The sequence below is a fragment of the Vicugna pacos genome, chromosome 3 (genome assembly GCF_048564905.1).
Source record: "Vicugna pacos chromosome 3, VicPac4, whole genome shotgun sequence".
Classification (NCBI taxonomy): Eukaryota; Metazoa; Chordata; class Mammalia; order Artiodactyla; family Camelidae; genus Vicugna; species Vicugna pacos.
In genome coordinates, this window is record NC_132989.1 from 89,215,107 (window position 1) to 89,234,771 (window position 19,665).

At 36.2% G+C, this 19,665-nt stretch overlaps 1 protein-coding gene and 1 non-coding gene across 2 annotated transcripts in view; both read left to right on the forward strand.

Moving 5' to 3' along the window:
- Positions 1-19,665, forward strand: part of HCN1 (hyperpolarization activated cyclic nucleotide gated potassium channel 1) — a 320,367-nt gene that overhangs the window by 204,997 nt on the left and 95,705 nt on the right. The gene's annotated exons all lie outside the window — the stretch shown is intronic.
- LOC116280123 (U6 spliceosomal RNA) lies at positions 12,416-12,518 on the forward strand. Its single transcript, XR_004189457.1, has one exon. It is a non-coding gene; the product is annotated as a U6 spliceosomal RNA (small nuclear RNA).

A 19,665-nucleotide genomic window follows, 5' to 3' on the forward strand; every position in this document is an offset into this window, starting at 1 on the left:
AATACCTTCTCCGCTTACAACTTTGGATACTAATGATTCTGTATCTCATTTAATTTATTCTCAGAAAAATGTCAATCTTATCCCTCCTGGTTATGTCTACTTTAATGTCTATTTTCTGGTTTTTGGAATTCTTCAGCTCCATTTCCTTCTGACTCCTACTGACTAAGCTTCGTCCAATGTGCAGAGAATAATAATCTTTTCATTGAAAAGTCCAGGGGTGTTTATTCCAGTACTAAGTCTTTTGGGTTGAAATGGCTCTGGGGCAAATGTTTTTGGAGGAAGACCCCAAGTGTCTCTCCAGGGATGTTATCAATAGTAAGGAATCCATCATCTAGTACACCTTTATAAAAATGAAAACTTTCCCACTTTCTCCATAAATCCTACCTTGTGTCAAGAGGCTCAAATGTGAAGTCTATAAATCCTTCATAACCAACTTAAAATTCATTTCTTTTTATTCTCTCCAGAGAAGTGAAAAACACTCTCTGAGCTGAAACCTGGCACCTTCTACTAAATCACCTCTACTGAATACACCTTGTAGGGAGTGAGCAATTCACCTTCATATTTCTCTAACTCTGGGATGACACTCCAATTTGATTGACTAGTGTATTGTGCATGAATTAATCCTACCCTTCAGATCGCATTGGGTAGGTTTGAGTGTAAACCAACAGCTTTTGCAATTTGTCCATGTGTGATATTTTATTAATTTGAATTAGTCATTCAACAGACATTAATTGAACACCTGCTATAAAACAGGCATGTTCTAAGTCTTGAGGACACAGTGAAGAGGTCTTGCAGACACAGTGAAGAAAGGAAAGATATGTTTTGTGGCTTAGATTCGCTTTAAGAAAGGAAACCAACTAATTTGAAAAAGGTTTGTTTTCTGAGCATTTTAACCTTCAGAAATGCGTAAAAAATGTGCACATTTCACCAGTCTAGCCACAAAAGAGGAGACAGGAAGAAAAAGAAACACAAGCAGCTATGTATGCCTTAGTATCTGGAAACAAACTAAACATCGATTAAAATATGATTTCCTCACAGATCAACAAATTGTTATGGATAACGGATGTCACTAGGGATGTCATTGTTATCTATGCTTTTTGTAATTAAAATTTCCCTAATTACAAAACAGAATTTGATGAATATTGTAGTTCTGTTCTTCGACACTCATTTAATTGTCTAGAGATTTACAAGAAACAAAATATATTTGAGAATGTTTTTGTGTGTTTGTTCTTATTTAAGCCAAGAGGTGAATATATATATTTTGGACTTATCGCTGTTTCATTTCTTATTTATATTCCTGCTTACAGTCCATTCTCTTGCTCTTCTTCCTGAAACATCCAGCTTTGACGTCATAACTGTCACTAACCACCACTCTTACTACAGTCTTCTTCACTGCCACTCCTTCCCATGCAAACTGTTTTCTAAGTTCCTTGAAGGCCATTAGAGTACTTAAGAGCGCTTAAGAGCGCTCCCTGCCCCGCCAGCAGCACCAAGCTGAAGTTCTGATAGACGACTAGTACCAACTTGTCAGCTTTGTGAATGTGGCATCCTAGAAGTGGATTATCTCCACCCAAGTGAAAGATCCCATATGAAGCTGCACAGATCAGGGATGAGCCATTCTTGCTGATCATTGCCCAAAGTTTGATGCCTGAGCAAAATAAACAATGGTTGTATTTTAAGCCAGTAAGTTTTAGAATGATTTATTATGGAATAATACATAACTACTATCAGTAGTTCTAGGAACAAAATCTTGGTAACATAATTGCCGTCATTTCTTATATACTCTGTGGTAATTGGAATGCCAGTTATCCTCTTTAAGACTCAATTTCATCACCTGGGGAAAAAATGATAATTATAATCCCTACTTCTTAAGGTTATTTTGAGAGTTAAATGAGAGGATACATTTACAGTTCTTAGAATAGTCACTTAGTTTATAAAAATTTTTCATTAGTTTTTGGTGATTATTAATTCTTTTGTATAATAAGTATTTTAATAAGTATTTTCTTCAGGGTATAAAATCTTTTTTCCATATTTTCTCTCAATCCTCTATTCTTTTCCCCTTTTCAGATTATATATAAAATATCACATTGTATTATATATCCATATTGTATCTATATATTATAAGCCTTTTTTGTTCTTTCATACTGTTTTATTCCAAATTCAGCTTTTTCTCTCTCATTTTAATGGACTATTTTACTTATTCCTGCCTTTCTATCTTTTTCTTATATTATCCCAGGCCAAATTTGATTTTAAAAAGCTGTAATAATGTATGAATTTAATAGTACATGAAATATATTAAATCATTATTAATCATGAAAAATGTTTAACATAAAAATGTGCAATTACCTTTATCACTAGTAAGTCAAAGTTAATAATTAAATATGTATACAAATTAGCTGGTAACCACTTAAATGTGAAGTTTACTAACATAATTCATTTTTACAAATTCCTAAAGCAGTAATGGTAAGTTGGAGTGACAAGTATTTTTTTAAAATGAATGTTTCTTCATTGCTTCAAGTTAGCACTAAAATGATCAAAAAGCAGACATCCTGATAGGAAAGAAAAACAGACACCTAAATGACCCTTGATATGGATAATCAAAATTTTAAATAGGACAAAATTCAAAGCAGACATGAATTCTTAGCAGAAAATTTGAAACTGACTAAAATCATGTCGAAAATCAAATTGTACAATGTTAATTTATATATAGTGAGAATATGTAGAATAGATTTTTAAAGTATCTGCTAGTTATATTTCTGGTATGTGCCGGGGGCTTTGCATTCATTATCTCATTTAATCCTTGTAGTGATTCTGCAAGTTGTATCTGCATTTTTATAACAGACGGTTACAGGCTCAGAGAAATTCAGTGGCCTCCCCAGCATAAAACAGCTGTGAAAAGCTAAGTAAAAATTTTACTTAAGGAACATCTCACTTTAAAGTATACCTCCCCTTTCCACCATACTACAGATTTTACTGGCTAAAGACATAATGTTCTCCTTCAGATAATGCCCTGAAATTTTGAAAATGGAAAGCAATCAAGAATGACCTCCATACAATCTTGGTAAAGTAGGATTTGTTCCCAGAGTTAAGGGTTAGTTAAGCAAGGACATGAAATACTCCCTTGTACTTGAAATGACTAAGAAACAATGTCATTACATATTGTACCATAAATCCAATCAGGTAGTTTCATCAATGCTAAGTAATTAAAGTTTTTATGGGTTAATACTTAAATTGAATGTATTTTTCTACTGTATGTATCAAACTTCAAGGTGACCTATATTCTTTATAAATATTTTACACTTTGTTTTAATTGTATATATTTATTAATAACTCGTAGCTAATAAGTACAAGTAAAAATTAAAGTAATTTAGTGGAACTATACATTTGATATACAGTTCCATATATTAGAAATATCACAGTTTCCCAACACTACTACTTGAATCGATGCAATGTGAAGACAAATTTTCTTCACAAATGATGCCATCAAAAGCTACAGCTTGCTCAAATCTAATAAAAATAACCATAATTTGCAGGCTAATTTGCCGGAGAAACTAGGGCTATCTAAAAGGAGATGCTGAATAGATTTTGGAGAACACATAAATATTCAGATATTTTAGAAAGAGGAAAAAGAATTTCTCCTGGCAGAGAAATTAGAAGGCTTAAATATTAATCATAAACACAAAATTGTGGAGGGTGCGGGTTTTTTGTTTTGTTTTGTTTTTAGTGTTTTTAATGAACTAAAAGCTAGGTTTTAGACCATTGGTCACAAAAAGATTAAAAAGATAAATCAGTGAACTGCATTCAGGAGACAAGTATTAGGGTTTTTGTTGTTATTGTTACTTGACATTTAAAGGTTCGAAATTGCAATGTATTTAACTCTTGGTATCTTGGAAACAGGCAGCTATAAAAAGCACCTTAGGAAGTAAACATTTTAAGAACTGTAGAGCTGACGAGGGTGACCTGGCTTTGTAGGAGTCAATTTATAGAAAATACTGGTATGCTGAAACAATTTAACTTTGTCTCATTTGGAACACAGCAAGAATATGCCTTTCATACTATAGCATAATTCCTATGATAAATTATAATGTGAGTTATAGGCATATAATATGAATTTAGGCATATAATATGAAGCACAGCAAGACAACTAGAATGTGCCTTTCATAGTTTAGGCGTACACACTACTAAGTTTTTGTTGTTTTATGAATTTTGATTACATTTTCCTTTTATCTGCTCTGTAGTTTAAAATTTTCCTTTTCCTTCAGTTAATGGGTGATTGGAGAAGAAATATGTTTTTTTTCCCTCTGTAGTTAAATTCAAAAAACACATGAATTTTTAGTGTTCAAATGGTGAGCAGATATAAGTGCCTCCGAACTCTCTTCAGGGAACAGATCCTGTCAAAATTTGTGCTCCCATGAAAAGAATGAGGAGCCTTATATGACTTATTCTCATCTGCACCATAACCCGCTTGTTTGTTGTTCCAAATAAATGATCCTTAAAGGAGATGAAACAAAAAAGCATTCAGAATACATGTAAATATTACAATGTAGAGTCACACCCAATATATCCATCACACTTTATCTCAACAAGTTTTACCTATTCAAACAATTCACTAGAATTAACTGCAGGGAGAGGTGAAGCCATTCTCTAGATGAGGAGAAAGAATGAAAGAATCTTGATTGCCCAGGCTCAGGAAGATAATATCTACTATCTTTTAATCTCATTCCTACAGAATTACAGCATCACTATTCATCCCTCATTTTTGCTTCCAGGTCATCAAGTTCTAAATGTTTATCTTGTGCTTTGTGTATGTTCCTTCTTCTGCCATTCCCAAGCATCTGTCTGTTTCACATCATCATTACTGCACATTTAAATATAGATAAAATCTTTTAGTTAATCTGTCAGCCTCCCTATGATCCCATATCACATCCTCCTGTCAGTAGAATCTCTTAAATTCATGAATCAATCAATAAAAATCAATCACATTACTTTTCTAGTTCAGAATCACAGTGATTCTAATTCATTTCGAACTCTACAGCATGAAATTAGTTCAAAGCTCTTCCCCAGATGCCTCAGACATGTCATCTCTCACTGGTCCATTCTTAGCTCTTTATGTGTTTAGTTGTTCCTCTTCTTTCAATTACTTGGAATTCGATAATTTGATTATTCTCTTCTCTAGATCTTTCTCCTCCTTTCCATCACCACCATCTTCATACAAATGCCCTCTGCCATCTTCTCAGTTAAAATTAAAAAATCACCCCAGAGTACGTAAAAGCATTATTTGACATCTTGATATGATTACTAATGTGTTTCCAGAAATTAACCTATAGTAATTTCATGCATTCCTGTCATTTGTCTCTAAGGATTTAAAGCATGTTTTTTGAGTTTATCAAATGACTCAATAATTGGATTTCTTAGGATTAAATGAAATGCCACACAGATGGTGTTAAATATTATTATGTGAATATAAATTACATAAATGCTTTATAGTGTGACACGCAAGATAAGACGTTACAAGCTGTTAATTATGAGCATAAACCACTGCATTTGAATTTATGACAGTGATCTCATACTATTCCCTTCAACAGGGGAAAAAGTTTAAAAGTTTGGCAAGGAAATCACAAACCACTGTGCATCTGTTAATTACTCACTGTGTGCTTGGAATTATATGCCAGTAATTGTAATAAAATATCAATGTCATCATCCCTGATTTCATTATGTTTACATACTGAACACTCAAACTAAGGACTGTTATTGAGAATTATAACAAATGACTCTTTGATTAAAAACATCTTTTATCATTAGTGATGATACAGATGATTTCCTGTGAGTAACACATAGTCATATGTATATCTGTATATATTATATTATATATGACATACACACAGTAGTTTAAAAATGAACATGTTTCCATGATAGGCAGTAGCAATAGAAATCACTTCATTCTTCTATTATTTATTTGTTTCAATATATTTATTAATGACCTAAAATACTGAGGCTACACTTCTGTGTTTTAAATAATTTTTCAACATTGTCAGCAAGATATGAAGTGAAAATATGCATACTGGGAATATGTTAAGGTTTATTAAAGAAAAACAAATCCTCAAATGAAGCTTAGGAAATAATTTAATATTTAAATTTGAATAGTAGCATTCATTCCATGCCATCTTAATGTTTTTCCCCAGAATTTTGGGTCATTTTGGCAAATTTGATTATGAAGAGCTGGGTTTTTTTTTTCATCTAACTTTTTACTCTTAACTTTAGGTGGCCTTACTCAGAAGATAAGTATTAATTTCTTAATTTCTATAGAAATCTTTAGCACTTGGTGTCTTAGTGTATTTTTAAAAGTAAAACAATTAATATGTACTGTTAATTCATAATCACAACTTTAATGTTTTTATTCTTTTAAAGTAAATCAGTAATTTTTATAAAGTGAACCTGGCAAGATCAGGGAAAGTGAGTATGTGATCGACATAGTTGTTACTCTCCAAGAAGTTTAGTGAGGAAAATGAGAAAAAGAAAAATACACAGTTTAAAGACTATCCCAAGAGAGTAAGTTGAAGATGTTTTGAAGTCTGGCCATTCAGAAACTCTTTACTCAGCCTTTATCCTGTGCCAGATCCTGGGATAAGTCCCTGCGCGTGATTATAAACCAGTGAGACAGGAGCAGAATGTACCGTGTAGGTATGTTAGCAAGTGAATGTTCTACAGATGAAAATTGTTCTAGTGGTTCTAAGGAAACATTGCCTAGGAAGAGGTAAAAACTGAGCCGGATTTTGAAGGATGAATAGAAAGAGGAAAACAATAGTTTGCTGTTAAAAGCCACACTGCTATGAGCATTCTTCTTTACACACTTACCTGTGCAGGAATTCCTCTTGGATATCTAACTGTAAGTGGAATTGAGAAGTTACAGGATAAGTAAGCAACATGGATTAAACAACTTGGTTGCTGCTTTTGGAATTAGAAATTAGAACGCTGGGTGGTTTTATCATGGTCCTGGTAAGTTTTGAGAGAAAGGGTCAAATACAAGATAAGGAAAGAGAGAGCAGGGCTTCCTGGAGCACCTGAGTAGAGTACCTACCTGAGAGTTCCCACAAGAACCTGGTGGGTGGATGTGGCATGTGTGTAACTTGATTATGTTCTGCTATGAGTTAGAGAGACATAGAAGGCTTTGTGTTACAGAAACATAAGAGACCACATTATAAGTGACTGCTGCCATCTAATAAATTGAAAGGCCATCCAAGGCTGGGTTGCCACTTCCATGATGTTTTCAGCAACCAGCCTCCATCTGCCACAGGATGTGACTTCTGCTGCCCCTCTCCCGAACCATCAAGGCTGAACATTAGCCATCAAGTTCAGGCGAGAAGGAGAGAAAGGGCAAAGAGCAGAAAAGGACACCTCCAGCTGAGACAGCCTCTTAGATTTCCACAAACCTTGTCCAGTAACTTTGACAGTCACCTCATTGGCCAGTAGTGAATCACTCAGCAGCCCATTCTTCCAACAAATACAGTGTCCTGCATTAAGCTGGGCATATTGTCACACTAAAAATGTAAGATGCCTAGAGAAGGTAAATGACTTTATTAAATTCATAGAATCATTAGTGACTGATCTCTTAAGCCAGCATTTCTTGACTCTCAGGTAGGTTTATTTCTGTTTCCCCATGTGTTTCTCCCCTTTCTACCCCAAACACTACACAGGCAGGGTCCCCACAGAGAACAGATGACATTCTCAAGTTACAAAGTCGAGGGAAAGCTTAAAAAGGAGACTGTTTGCCACATTGTGAGTGGGATGCTGGAGGCCACAAGAGATAGCAGGGTGCCCTTGACGGTAATCACAGAACTGTTGCCAAAACTAAAACCCAGAAAAGAGAATCTTGTAGATGGGGCTATTTTGGCAAGAGTAGTTACCTTTAACAGAAAACAGCCCCCACACTCTTCAACGTGGAAGCCCAAAATACTGACCACATTCTCCTTCTCTCTGATCATACGTCAGGTTTTCCCATTGACATAATCCAAATGAAGTCAGAAGCAAGGGAGCAAGTTACTTTAACAGTCTCCTGAGCAAAGGGCAGGGTAGAGAGGGTTGAAGGACAGGCATGGAAATGCAGACAGACTTCAGCACGGTAGCTTATTCTGAGTTCTCCAATAGAAATACTCGCTTACCTCCTCAAATATCAGGGGACTTCTGGCTCTTGCTTTTTCCAGCATCCTGGTTATCATCACTTCTTTGGGCTTCTGGTTAACAAGTTACTGTTTGCTGCTGTTTCTCTCATTCCCCGCGATGTGAGGGTATCAGCGTCTCCCATAGGATGCTGATTTCTTACATCTGAAGTACCTCTCATTACTTGCAGTACTGGATAAACAACCACTTGGTAAACTGCTCCAGTGTTTCCATAAGACTGTCCCATCCTAGTAACTATGCTATAGTTCTTTCAGGATATGAAATACAGCTCACAGTCTTTGGTTTGTTTGACAAAGGAAGCTTGTCTAGTGTCAATAGTGAAGCACACTCTGGGCTCCCCCAACAAGGCATGATAGTTTTAAGCAAACCCGAACTGCCACAATCTGATTCTCCCCCTAAATTCCTCAAAGTGTCCAAGGAGATACCTGGCAAAAGCATGAAGAGCATAAGTTTTGCATCACTGGGGTTTCCTGACACAAAGGGATGCGTGTGCAAAAGGAGCCCAAGGGTATCACCCTTTATCTCCAAGTAGTCTGTGATGAAGGAAGCCACTCCGGTGTAAATGTGCAGTTTATGCTCTGGTATTGCTTCTGGGTCAAGTTATGCCAGCGGTATATAGAATTAGACATAAATCTCCAAATTAGAATAAAATACTTTTACAGAGAGGTACTAGAACTGTCTACAGGCAAGCTGGCTGGATTTACACCTTCTGCTCAAAGGCGTTAACTCCCAGATGGCTGATGTCCTTAAGTACTGTGTTTGCTTCCATTTCCACGACTGTGTTTGCTTTCTCTTCCCACATCTGTGTTCATCTTAGGGCCCAGCTGTTGACAGTTACATTGATTTATCAGCATCAGAGTCTAACTGGAAGCTTACTATTATTTTCCTCATGGGCTTGCCAGCCTGCACCCATGACCTTTTTCCTATCATAATGTCATTTAGAAAAGATCAGATTGCTTGGTTTCAAAAGCTACATGCAAAACAGTATTAAATAAATTAGAAGTCTGTTAATGCTATCAGCATTATTTTTTAAGCTCAGATGAGCTCTGATGGGTAATTGCCCTCATTTTATGTTTTCTCACCATTCTTCGCTTGCATTTCAACATTATAATCACTTTTTCTTCTAAAAAGGACAGGACAGGATTAAAAGATAAATAGAAAAAAGCATTTTTATCTATTCATAAAGTCAGTTCACAATTACTGTTGTTTTTTTCCCTGAAGACGCAATTCACATGAGAGGTCACTTTGGAATTTGGAGGTGCCCACTTCTCCATGTTCAAACTGGTGTGCAGATAATGCTCTCCGCCACTCCAATAGGGACACCCCATGCCCACCTCCAGCCTTGTCAGCCTTCCTTTGTAAAAATGTAAACCTCAGTATGTTTAGAATTTCTCCTTTTTTTCTAGCTTCATATTTGTCCAGTGGTCTGAATGAGATTTTGAAATCTGCCTGACAGTACTTGTTCCTTGTGCTTTTTAGTTTCTTATCCAGGAGGTGTTTGGAGGATTGAAATTTTCCACCGTGAAGTCATACACCTTTAGCTCGACCTTGATTTTTTTTTTCTCCTCTTCACTAATGAGACCCTGGGTAGCTCTTTTTTAAGGAAACTGCTTTTGTATGGTTGGCCAAATTAAATTGATCATAGCTGACTATGGGTAATCTATTGTTTTATTTATTTACATTTCTCAGTACATTCAAAAGCCTTGAGGAAAATTCTTAGTTTTGTTTTTTGTTTTTGGTGTCACGATCAAGAAGATTTTACTTTATTCTTTCCTGTCACCTGCTGGAGGCAATGACCTTGTATTTATTTTAGCAGTGAACTGAATATAACATGATCGCTTTCTCTGCAAAAGCTGTGGCATGGCCGAACAGCAGCTTAAAGGTCAAATATTACAAGGCCTAGTAAACACAACTATATATTCTGCCCCTAAGTCTGACCTTGACCTAACAGTACGAAAAACTGATTAAAAAAAAATGGCTCCCCTGATAATTGCTGTATTTTTTCCAGAGAACAATGTATTTCAGAAACATTCAGTAACATAGTAGCAGAAAAGTAAATTATTAGTGGTAATTACTAAACAGATTATTAGTAGCCACTTAATACCTCAATCCATCCATCAAAAATTGTCAATCCACTAATATTTGATGGGTGCACACTATGTACTTGACGCTGCACTGATAGAAAACTGCATCTGAATTTTGAGTCCTGCATGATGTCAAACTAGTTCAGGGTTAGTTATTGAGAAAACACCTTCAAACTGTAGTGTATTTAAATGTATTCTCTGTTATTTGGTCCATACATGAGTAATGATTCCGGGAAGCCCAGCATATTCTACGATTAGGCAATTCAGAATGTTGACATTGCCTTTAACTTTTTTTAATTTGTTAGGGGTAGCGGGGAATAGTAACGGAAAGGCTAAAATTCAGTGCCCACTATTCACCAAAGACTCATGGCTTATTCTGGCAGAAACCTCTGCCATTTTCATTCTCCACCCTACAGAGAAAATTGGAGCATATTGAGAACAATCATATCTGGTTAATCATGTTTTAGAAAGTAAAAATAGTATTTCTCATGTTTAGTTTTTAATATGCACGGGAATCATCGGAAGCTAAATGACAACACTAGGTAAATAATGAGTAACACTGCACATTTATAGATGTGCCAACTACGCTTATCTCACAAGGCCTGTAAGAGCTCTGTTCACTAGGCAGGTCACATGTCCACATTTGAGTAATGGACCACACTTTTTATCTCCTATGTGAATGTTAGATTTGTCATCCTCCTCTAAAGGAACCCAAAGCAACTTCTGTGGGCTTTTTGATCAGTTTATATGTATTGGGTATGTGTTCCATCTTCATCTCCTGAAGAAAATATGAAAAGGGTGATATTTGCATTGCTAGAGTAGTGCTTCAAGTTTTACTCTTGGCACTTTGAGTCCAGAAAAGCATAAGTATAGCTCTGTGAAAGGATATTTACCTCCTTCTTAGAAGAAAAATAGGAGGACTAGAGAAATAGTTGAAAGCATGTCTGAAAATGAGCCAGGGACGCCAAGTTTTACTCTTGGCACTTTGAGTCCAGAAAAGCATAAGTATAGCTCTGTGAAAGGATATTTACCTCCTTCTTAGAAGAAAAATAGGAGGACTAGAGAAATAGTTGAAAGCATGTCTGAAAATGAGCCAGGGACGCCAGTTCCCTGATAAGGCACCCATGAAGAAACAAATACCTAATAAATTTGAAATATTTTACTTATTTTAATTTGTATTTTAGTATTAAAATATGTGCTGAGCTGTTTATGCCATCTGCTATACAGATATCAATTGGGAGAAGAGTTGATCAAACTGCTAAGGGCATCTGTTTGATTTCATTAAATTTAAAGTTCACGTTTCAATCACAGTGGAGATACCCTGAATCTTAATGAGAGAGGTTTCTTTTGTGGTTCAGGTGAAGGCATCTGGTCTTTCGACCTCCAACACAATTCAAGATAGCTATGATAAATTTATAGACCAGAATAATACTCCAATACCATTTTAGGTCCGTTAAGTATTTCTCCTCGATTGTGTTAATGTCAATCCCAGTTGGATGTTTGTGATATAAAGATGGTCAGGATGTGGTCCCTGCTCTTAGGGAGCTTTGGTTATGCAGGTGAGGCAAACAGAAACCGATGGTAGCATGTTATCACATGAGAAAGGAAAGCACAGTGCTGGGCTCCCAGGGCAAGAAGCCGGACTCTGCTGAGGGCTGGTTTGGAGGGATCACAGTAGATCTTTGAGAATGTTGCAAAATAATCTGCATCTTGAGAGACTAGCAGAAGTGGCCGGGCAAGGGGAAGGAAGCCAGAGCACATACCGAGTCAGCTAAAATTACCGATTTAAAGGCATGGAGGAGAGTGAATTGGCTTGTTGGGACCTGCAAGCAGTTCACAGTGGCAGGAGCTGTCTGGGTCTTGGTGTCAGAGGTAGGAAAGTTATGGAGTGTGGCTGGAGAGCAGGGGCCACGTCATAACCAGCTTGTTGGGATTCCCTTTGTAGATCTGACTTACTCTTGAGGCTCTGAGGAAACGTTAAGCCTGTGGGTAGCTAGACTGGACTTGAGGCTTCCTACTCTGAAAAATGGCCTGGAAGGCAGTTAAAGTAGAGGTAGTCAGTGGTAATTTGAATCATAATCTGTAGTAATCCAGGCAAGAAAAATTCAAGAATAGTGAGGCATTTTTCATTGGGATGAAGAAAAGGAACCCTAGCGCTCACTTCTGTAGCACACATGCTGAACTTGGAAGGATCGGAGACTAGCGTGGCCTCTGCATGAGGTTGACACACAAATTTCTGAAGCATTCTGTAGTTTTTATAACGATGCGGGATGATGGATGTTAACTAAACGTATTTCGGGTACCACTTCACAATATATACACGTCAAATCATTATGTTGTATGTCTTAAACTAATGCAACATTCAAGTATCTCAGTGCAACTGGGAAAAAAAAGGGGAAGGAGATCTATCTTTCTATATAAGAGAAAAGTAAAATAAACAGTAAAAAGAGAATATACAGCTTTAGAAATACAGGAGCAGAACTGAAGTCTAAGGGTGGTGACAGAACAGAAGAGTCGATGAATATCAACCACCACTGACCAGAGGATGGCATCTAGTGCCTTACAGGATGATGTAACCTAATTATGACGTAGAGTTTATCACAGAAGTGTAATTTGATTTTTAAAAATCTTGAAAGGGAAACAACTGGCCTCAGAGTTATTAATGCTCACAATCATGGAAGAAGTACGCAACAGACAAGCATAGTTATTAAGGATGCCAAGTCACTTTCCATATTATAAACAATTGATAATAGAAAAACCAAAGGCAGGGCTTAATATGGCCTCAAACCAAGTGACATCATAAGATGTCCTGGAGGGAAATACTGGGCAGGGAATGACAGCCTGGATGCCATACAGAGGGGGGACAAAAAGATATTCTTTTTAATTGTTGTTTATGTGTGTTTGGTTGGTTGTCCTCTGATAAATAGGTATTTTCAAGCCTGAGAATTTGAGTAGTAGTGGAAAGAGACACTACTTAGCTGCTCTTCTGCCTGGGTGCTTTGGGTCCCCCCCATGGAGAGAAGGGAAGTACAACATGGAGTTGTCAGTGATGTTGAACTGAGATGCGGGATTCAGGAACCATGGGTTTCAGTGGTGGTAGGCTCAGTTTAGAAGAGTTCTGTTTGGACACACGGGATCTGGGACATCTGTTTAAAGCCAGGTAGGGGACATCCACGTCAGTAGTTAGGGCTAGAGGTCAGGAAAGTGGTCTGTCTTATTTGGATGAATCATTTTCAACTCCATTCACCTAATTGAGAGTAAACCAGATGTGTGATCTTCCAGAGAATGTCACTGATTTTACTTTCTTACCCAAAACAGAGAGACTCAAGGTAACTTCCAGAAGAAGATATGGGACACATTGTTGAATAGGCCGTTCATTGTCTTGATTCTCTGATTGGAGAATTTGGTACTCTCCTTTCAAACCTCCTCTGCAATGTGATGAAAGTTGTTTCCACTGAGGTTTACTGCTGCCTCAGTCTCCATTGTCCAGAGAACCTAGTGTCCCCTACCAAGGACAGCACGCAGACTGAATGCTACACTACACTGTTTCTAGGCAAGCCTGGGGTACACATACACATACACCCCCACCTGAATACACACAGATGATTTTGTTAACCTATGTCAATAGTGCCTAAAGAAAGGTGAGGATGAAAGACTATTGAATCACTGGAGCAGATTAATCACTTTAAAACTAGCTTGGGAAAATCTTGTGTGAGTCACGGAAGTGATGCACAAGAGAAATCATTAAGCTTTGAATGTTTACTTCTTTTTTTCTGAACAATCCCTGCTGACTGAGAAATGCATGCTGTTAATTGTTAAGGCATTTTCTAGCTTTGTCAGTAAGCCACAGTGTTGTATCTTTCCACATCAGAAGAAGTTAAGGAAGACATATATATGACCTGTCCAGCTGTGTTCTGTAAAGTCAGTCTGCCAGTTTGGGGCAAATTTGTCATTTTGCCTGAATAAGATGTTCTGGATCAGCATTCTACAGGAAGTGCACCAAGCAGTGTTTCTCAGGAAACGTGGGTTATCATGCCCCACACCCAAAGTGGTCAGAGTTGTGGGTGATGTTGGCATTGGGTAAAATTAGAATTAGAAACAGGTAAGAATTCTACCAAAGGATTTAGCAACATTTCGCTCCCAATAGCATTTGCCTTCTTATTAGGATTTTTTTTTAAACATGCAGACATAGAGTAAAAACCGCTTCTTTCCTAAAACTAAGATAACCTCAATTTTCTCCATACTGTAAGAAGATAACTAGAATATGCTCATTAGCATAATTTCAGAGGAACCCACTGATGTCCAATGGGGACCTGCTTCACTTTCGTATTTTCTTTGGCTAGTACTGGCGTGGTTGGCTGTGTGTGGGACAGTCGGCCATGTGTTTTTGTTCTGATTTTAGAGAATTGAATGGAGCTCATCAGAAATGGGAATTTTGTCTGCATCACCATTTTCCTAGTCTTATTGTAAGCTAATAGTACCAAAAACTCCCTCCCTCTTTCTTAGACACACAGACACATACACACACTCACACTAAATTGTGATGTGAGTGGAGAATTGATTTATCACAGATAACTGAGACTCTAGGTTTTAACCTTTCTGGTCCTTGTAAAAAAAATGGTATTTGTTTTAATTGTATTGATCAAGAAATGTGTTTTGCGTTTCTTCAGTACTAGTTGGTATTTGAATTTTGTATGAAGTTGTATGTGAGATCAAGGAGTCCACTCATTATGAAATGTACATTTGTGTGTAAGGCTTATGTGGTTTTGGAAGTCAAAGCAGAATATTCTCTCAGATCCGTAACTGCCGCAGAAGTCTTACATGCTAAGAAAACACTGAATACATATCATAGGATAAGAGCTCTAAGTTGAGGGTTTGGCTTCTAAAAAATAACTCCAAGTGCTCAATACTTTCTGCATTTTGCACAGCCTTACACGGCAGAGGATTTCCTAGGCTTATCTTGTTAGACTGCATAATCAATACACCAAATGCTAGCGTTACTTTTACTGGAAGGCTTTATTTGTTTGTCTGCAATTTAAGGTCATGCCTTTAAAATTAAATAACATGTACTGTTGCTGATTTGTATCATTATTACTTTGCTGTAAATAATGAGATGAATTTTAAAGGTATTTCTCTAAAGTAACAGAACAATTTTAACTGGCAGCACTTGTCTTTTAAACTTGTGATTGAAATAACTTGAGCATAGGGGAATGGTTTCCTGTATAATTTAATTAGCCACTGATCTAATACGATCTATTCCCTGAAAGAGATAGCTCGAGAGCAATGCTGGGCAATACAGATCATAGCAGATGTCCTCATCATTTTACCCAGATGTATTGTAGTAATAATCTGACTTGTACTATCACCTTCAGGATGGAGATGGTTTCACCAGATCAGGGTTGATTTTTGTCCTCTTAATACCCATATGTGAGCAGAGTTCTGGATAGCGATGATTAAATTACAGCTTAAAATGCACTGTATCTGCAAAGAACCAATGGAAAGATACTGCTTCCTATCATGAGACCATGGGCAAGTCAGTGAAACTCTAAAATCCATCCATATCAGTCAAATGAAGTTAATGAAGGCCGTTCTAGCTGCCATAAGGCTGTGGTGATAATCACCAAGACGAATTAAGTTCCTATTGTAAGAGATCTATGTGAACTGAACCTGGTGTTTTTGGTGGTGGTGGTGGTGGTGATGCTATGGGTTATTGTGATTATGCAAATTCAGTGGAAATGATACTTGTACGCATGTGGAGACAAGAGGGCTTCTTTTTGATTTTCAATTCTTAGACAAACCAAGTGAGACCTCAGATATATTGTTCTTTGCATATTAGATTAAAATACAGTTGGGTAGTCTGAATATTTTCATTTATGTATCGATGTGTTTATTTACTTATATAAGCATGTAATTTCATCTTACCATCATGGAGAGTCTGACCCTCAGTTTGACTGTAAGGGGATAGACTAAATTTTTACCTAGATCTTATACAATTATAACTTTCTATGACTCTGTGGATAAGAGTCAGTCTACTATAAGAAAACATATTTAATGGGTCAAAGCTTTTATTTTCTATCACTGTCCCTTTTTACCTCTGGTCATGGGATCCCTGGCTCAATAGCAAATCCAGATAGAAAAAGAAAAAGCGGAGAAGTTCATAAACATACCATCCAAAATTATGTGGATATGTTGAATGTTAAGAGCAAACTCTACCATTGCTAAGGTGGGATTTCAGAATCTGTAATAAATGAGAGTCTACCTTTTGGGTTAATGGAAGATCTCTTTTTAACCTCAACATAAATAACCAATTACTGAGTTAGCTTCTTGTCGGCTTCTTTTCTCTGTGGTTTAAAATTTTCTGTGCTATGCTTATCTCTGAACCTTAGATTTTAATAAAATTCTTCATGACTTACATGTTTGTAAAGAGATTAGAATTGTAGCTAGCAGTAGAAAGTGCTGTAAGCATGTTTGTTAAATTAAAACACACACATGTACACACACTGTAAATAAATTTAGACCCTCATTTGCAGAACTATGTTATATGGAAGACACTTAAACATCTTATTATGTATCCACCCTTTTATAAACAGCCGCTTTATGTGTCAGCCTTTTATATAAAGCCTCTCATTTAATCTGCATAAAAAGTACAAATTCTTTCTATATTCCACCATCTGTCATACAAACTGACATATATGCAAATTATCCAGGAAGAAAATCTAATTCTTTAATTTAGATGGTCCCATAAACATTTACATAAATAAAAATTGCACACTTAATACATTTTATGATCTAATTAACAATAACCACCCAAGGGCTTCACTTAGGCTGAAAAGGTGTTCGTAACATACTGCTGCTTTTATGTCTCAGGTGGCTACTTTTCTTACTAGGAGCAGAAGTTTGAGCCTAGCAAAAAGACTACAGTTCTTTGTTTCACTTTAATTGTAATAGTTTTGCACATTAGCAATATGCTAAAACCAATAATTAATAGAGTTAACTTGAGAAGGCCATCAAAAGAGATGCTCTACTAATTTGAAGATAATCAGTGCAGAGCTGCTTTGCTAAAATGCATACAGTTACTTTAAAGTGCCTATTAACTAACAGCACCTAGAAAATATGGCATCATTGCTTATTTCGCTTCAGCCAGGTGTTGAATGACAGCGCACAGCATCCGCTAGTGTTTCACGTTGAACTTGCTTCTCTATGTCACCTGCACCTTCCAGCTCTCTGGAGGATTACACCTCAGGCAAGAATTTCCTTCCAGAAGTTTCTCTCCTATTAGATACCAGGGTAGTTTACTCCATCTCGAGCTTTGGGGATGGGGGAAAGGAGGAGAGCCCTTTGAGAGTTTTTAGCCAATAAGAAGATATAAAAGTGAAATACAACCATGATACCCAACCACCTTTATTGACCTCAGACACTCCAGGGGAATTTTCCCTCAGAGATTTTCTCTGATGAAAACCTGAGATAATTTTTTCCTCTAAATTCCCTTAAGATATAGTAGAGGTTTCCTTTCATTGGTTGCAATGAAAATACGTACATTCTTTAAAGAATTTCTGTACTATGGTTATGTTCTTAGAATGTTTGAAAATCTTGTATTATGATTATCATGAATTTTACTCATATAAATGGTTATGAAATATACAGCTAAGATCTTTAGAGTGGAAAAGATTATACTGTGGTTCAGACAGACCTGTGATTGCCTTCCAACTTTGCCACCTACAGGTGTGTGACTTTGAGCAAGTTTCTTAATTTGTCCAAGCTTTGCATTCCCTACCTGTAATATAACAATATGAGGTTTCAGAAATGTTATAAAGAGCAATGAGATGACGTAAGAGTACCTTGCAAAGAGTTAAGTGCTTAGTGTATGCTAATCTCTTCCATTGTTCCTTTATATTTATGCATTATGTAAAATGTATTTACTAATATTTATATATGGAAAAATACGTAAAATACAATTGCTCATATTGACTTATACAAACAAGCAAAGAGGTACCACATGAAAATATTTTTCTTGAAATGCTAATTATAGTTGAAAAGTTACACTTAAAATCTTAATATCTAATTTAGTACCTTTCTATAAGTATTAATGAACTCTTAGTACAAAAATTTGGGCTAATAGACATTCCAAATTTAAGAATTATTAATTTATTTATGTTTTTATTTTAAAATAATACACCAACATTGAAAGAAATGTGAGAAAAATATCCATAATCTCAAGCATCATTAAATTTTAATTTATAAATCTACTAAGGGCAAATTTTGTATTTTATCATCATTATTGAAATAGTAAAGAGAACATTTAGAACTCAAAGGATTCATTGGCCAGGGAACAGGTCTAGAACAAACTCTTAAAATGACCAGACCTCATTCTTTTCATAGCAGTAGCAGTTTAGTTACGCAGTAACTTTTTACTGCTAAAAGCTGTTTGAACCCTCTATAATGCAAAAGGGTTGATGTCAGAGGTGAAAATATTTGTAAGTAGCTCATAACACTACAAATAAGAAAAAGAAGTTTCTCCAGTTGAAAAATATATATAATTGTATATCTGACTTTTTAACAGTGTCATTGTTAGAAATCATAGCTTTTAAATTATTTGGAGAGATTGCTCTCAAGAATGCAAATATATATCCCAAGAATTCAAAAGCTTTTATCATGTGAATGGAAAGGAAATAATCACTACTTTCAAATACATTTAAAAATATAGTGCTGATGTTACATAACAAGGTAGACAGGTCATGGAATCAACAAAAGCACGAGGTTGGTAGGCTCTCCTCCTGCGCACTTTGGAGTTAGAATTTGCTTTGCACAGCACTGTACTGTAGGGGAAACGCTTGCATCCTATATATATTCTTTTAATCACATTTTTTTTAAGAAATATTATTTCTTTTGGCTATCTCCATTTTTACCTTACACTCAGCATTGCTGGCAGTTTTTACCCCTGGTCTCCTTAGAAATGGCATGTACGTGTTTCTACCAAATAATTCAATTTAGGATGGCCTCATTGAGTTGCTCTCTACTTGTCTTCCTACTGACATTATCACTTACTATGATCTGTAACAAAATGTCACTATGTTTCATTCAACGAAGATAAGGATCTCTTCAAGGATGTTGTTTTAATGTCTCTGTTTGTAGTAAGTGCATGAATCCAATAATTCTAGGGGACACAATTCAAAGAACAAAAAAACTCAAATTACTACTTAACAACAGTGATAATTCTATTTTAATCACCAATCAATATAAAGCTCACTCCCAAAGTCTGTTCGTGGCTTACGTTCTTCAGCTCTGTGAAATTGATGGATAACAATTGTTTACTATCCTAATTCTGTTCTCTTCTATACAGATAAAGTAAAATCATGGCATATTCAAGCGAGGGCAATATCTTTGGAATTGGCAACCTATTTTG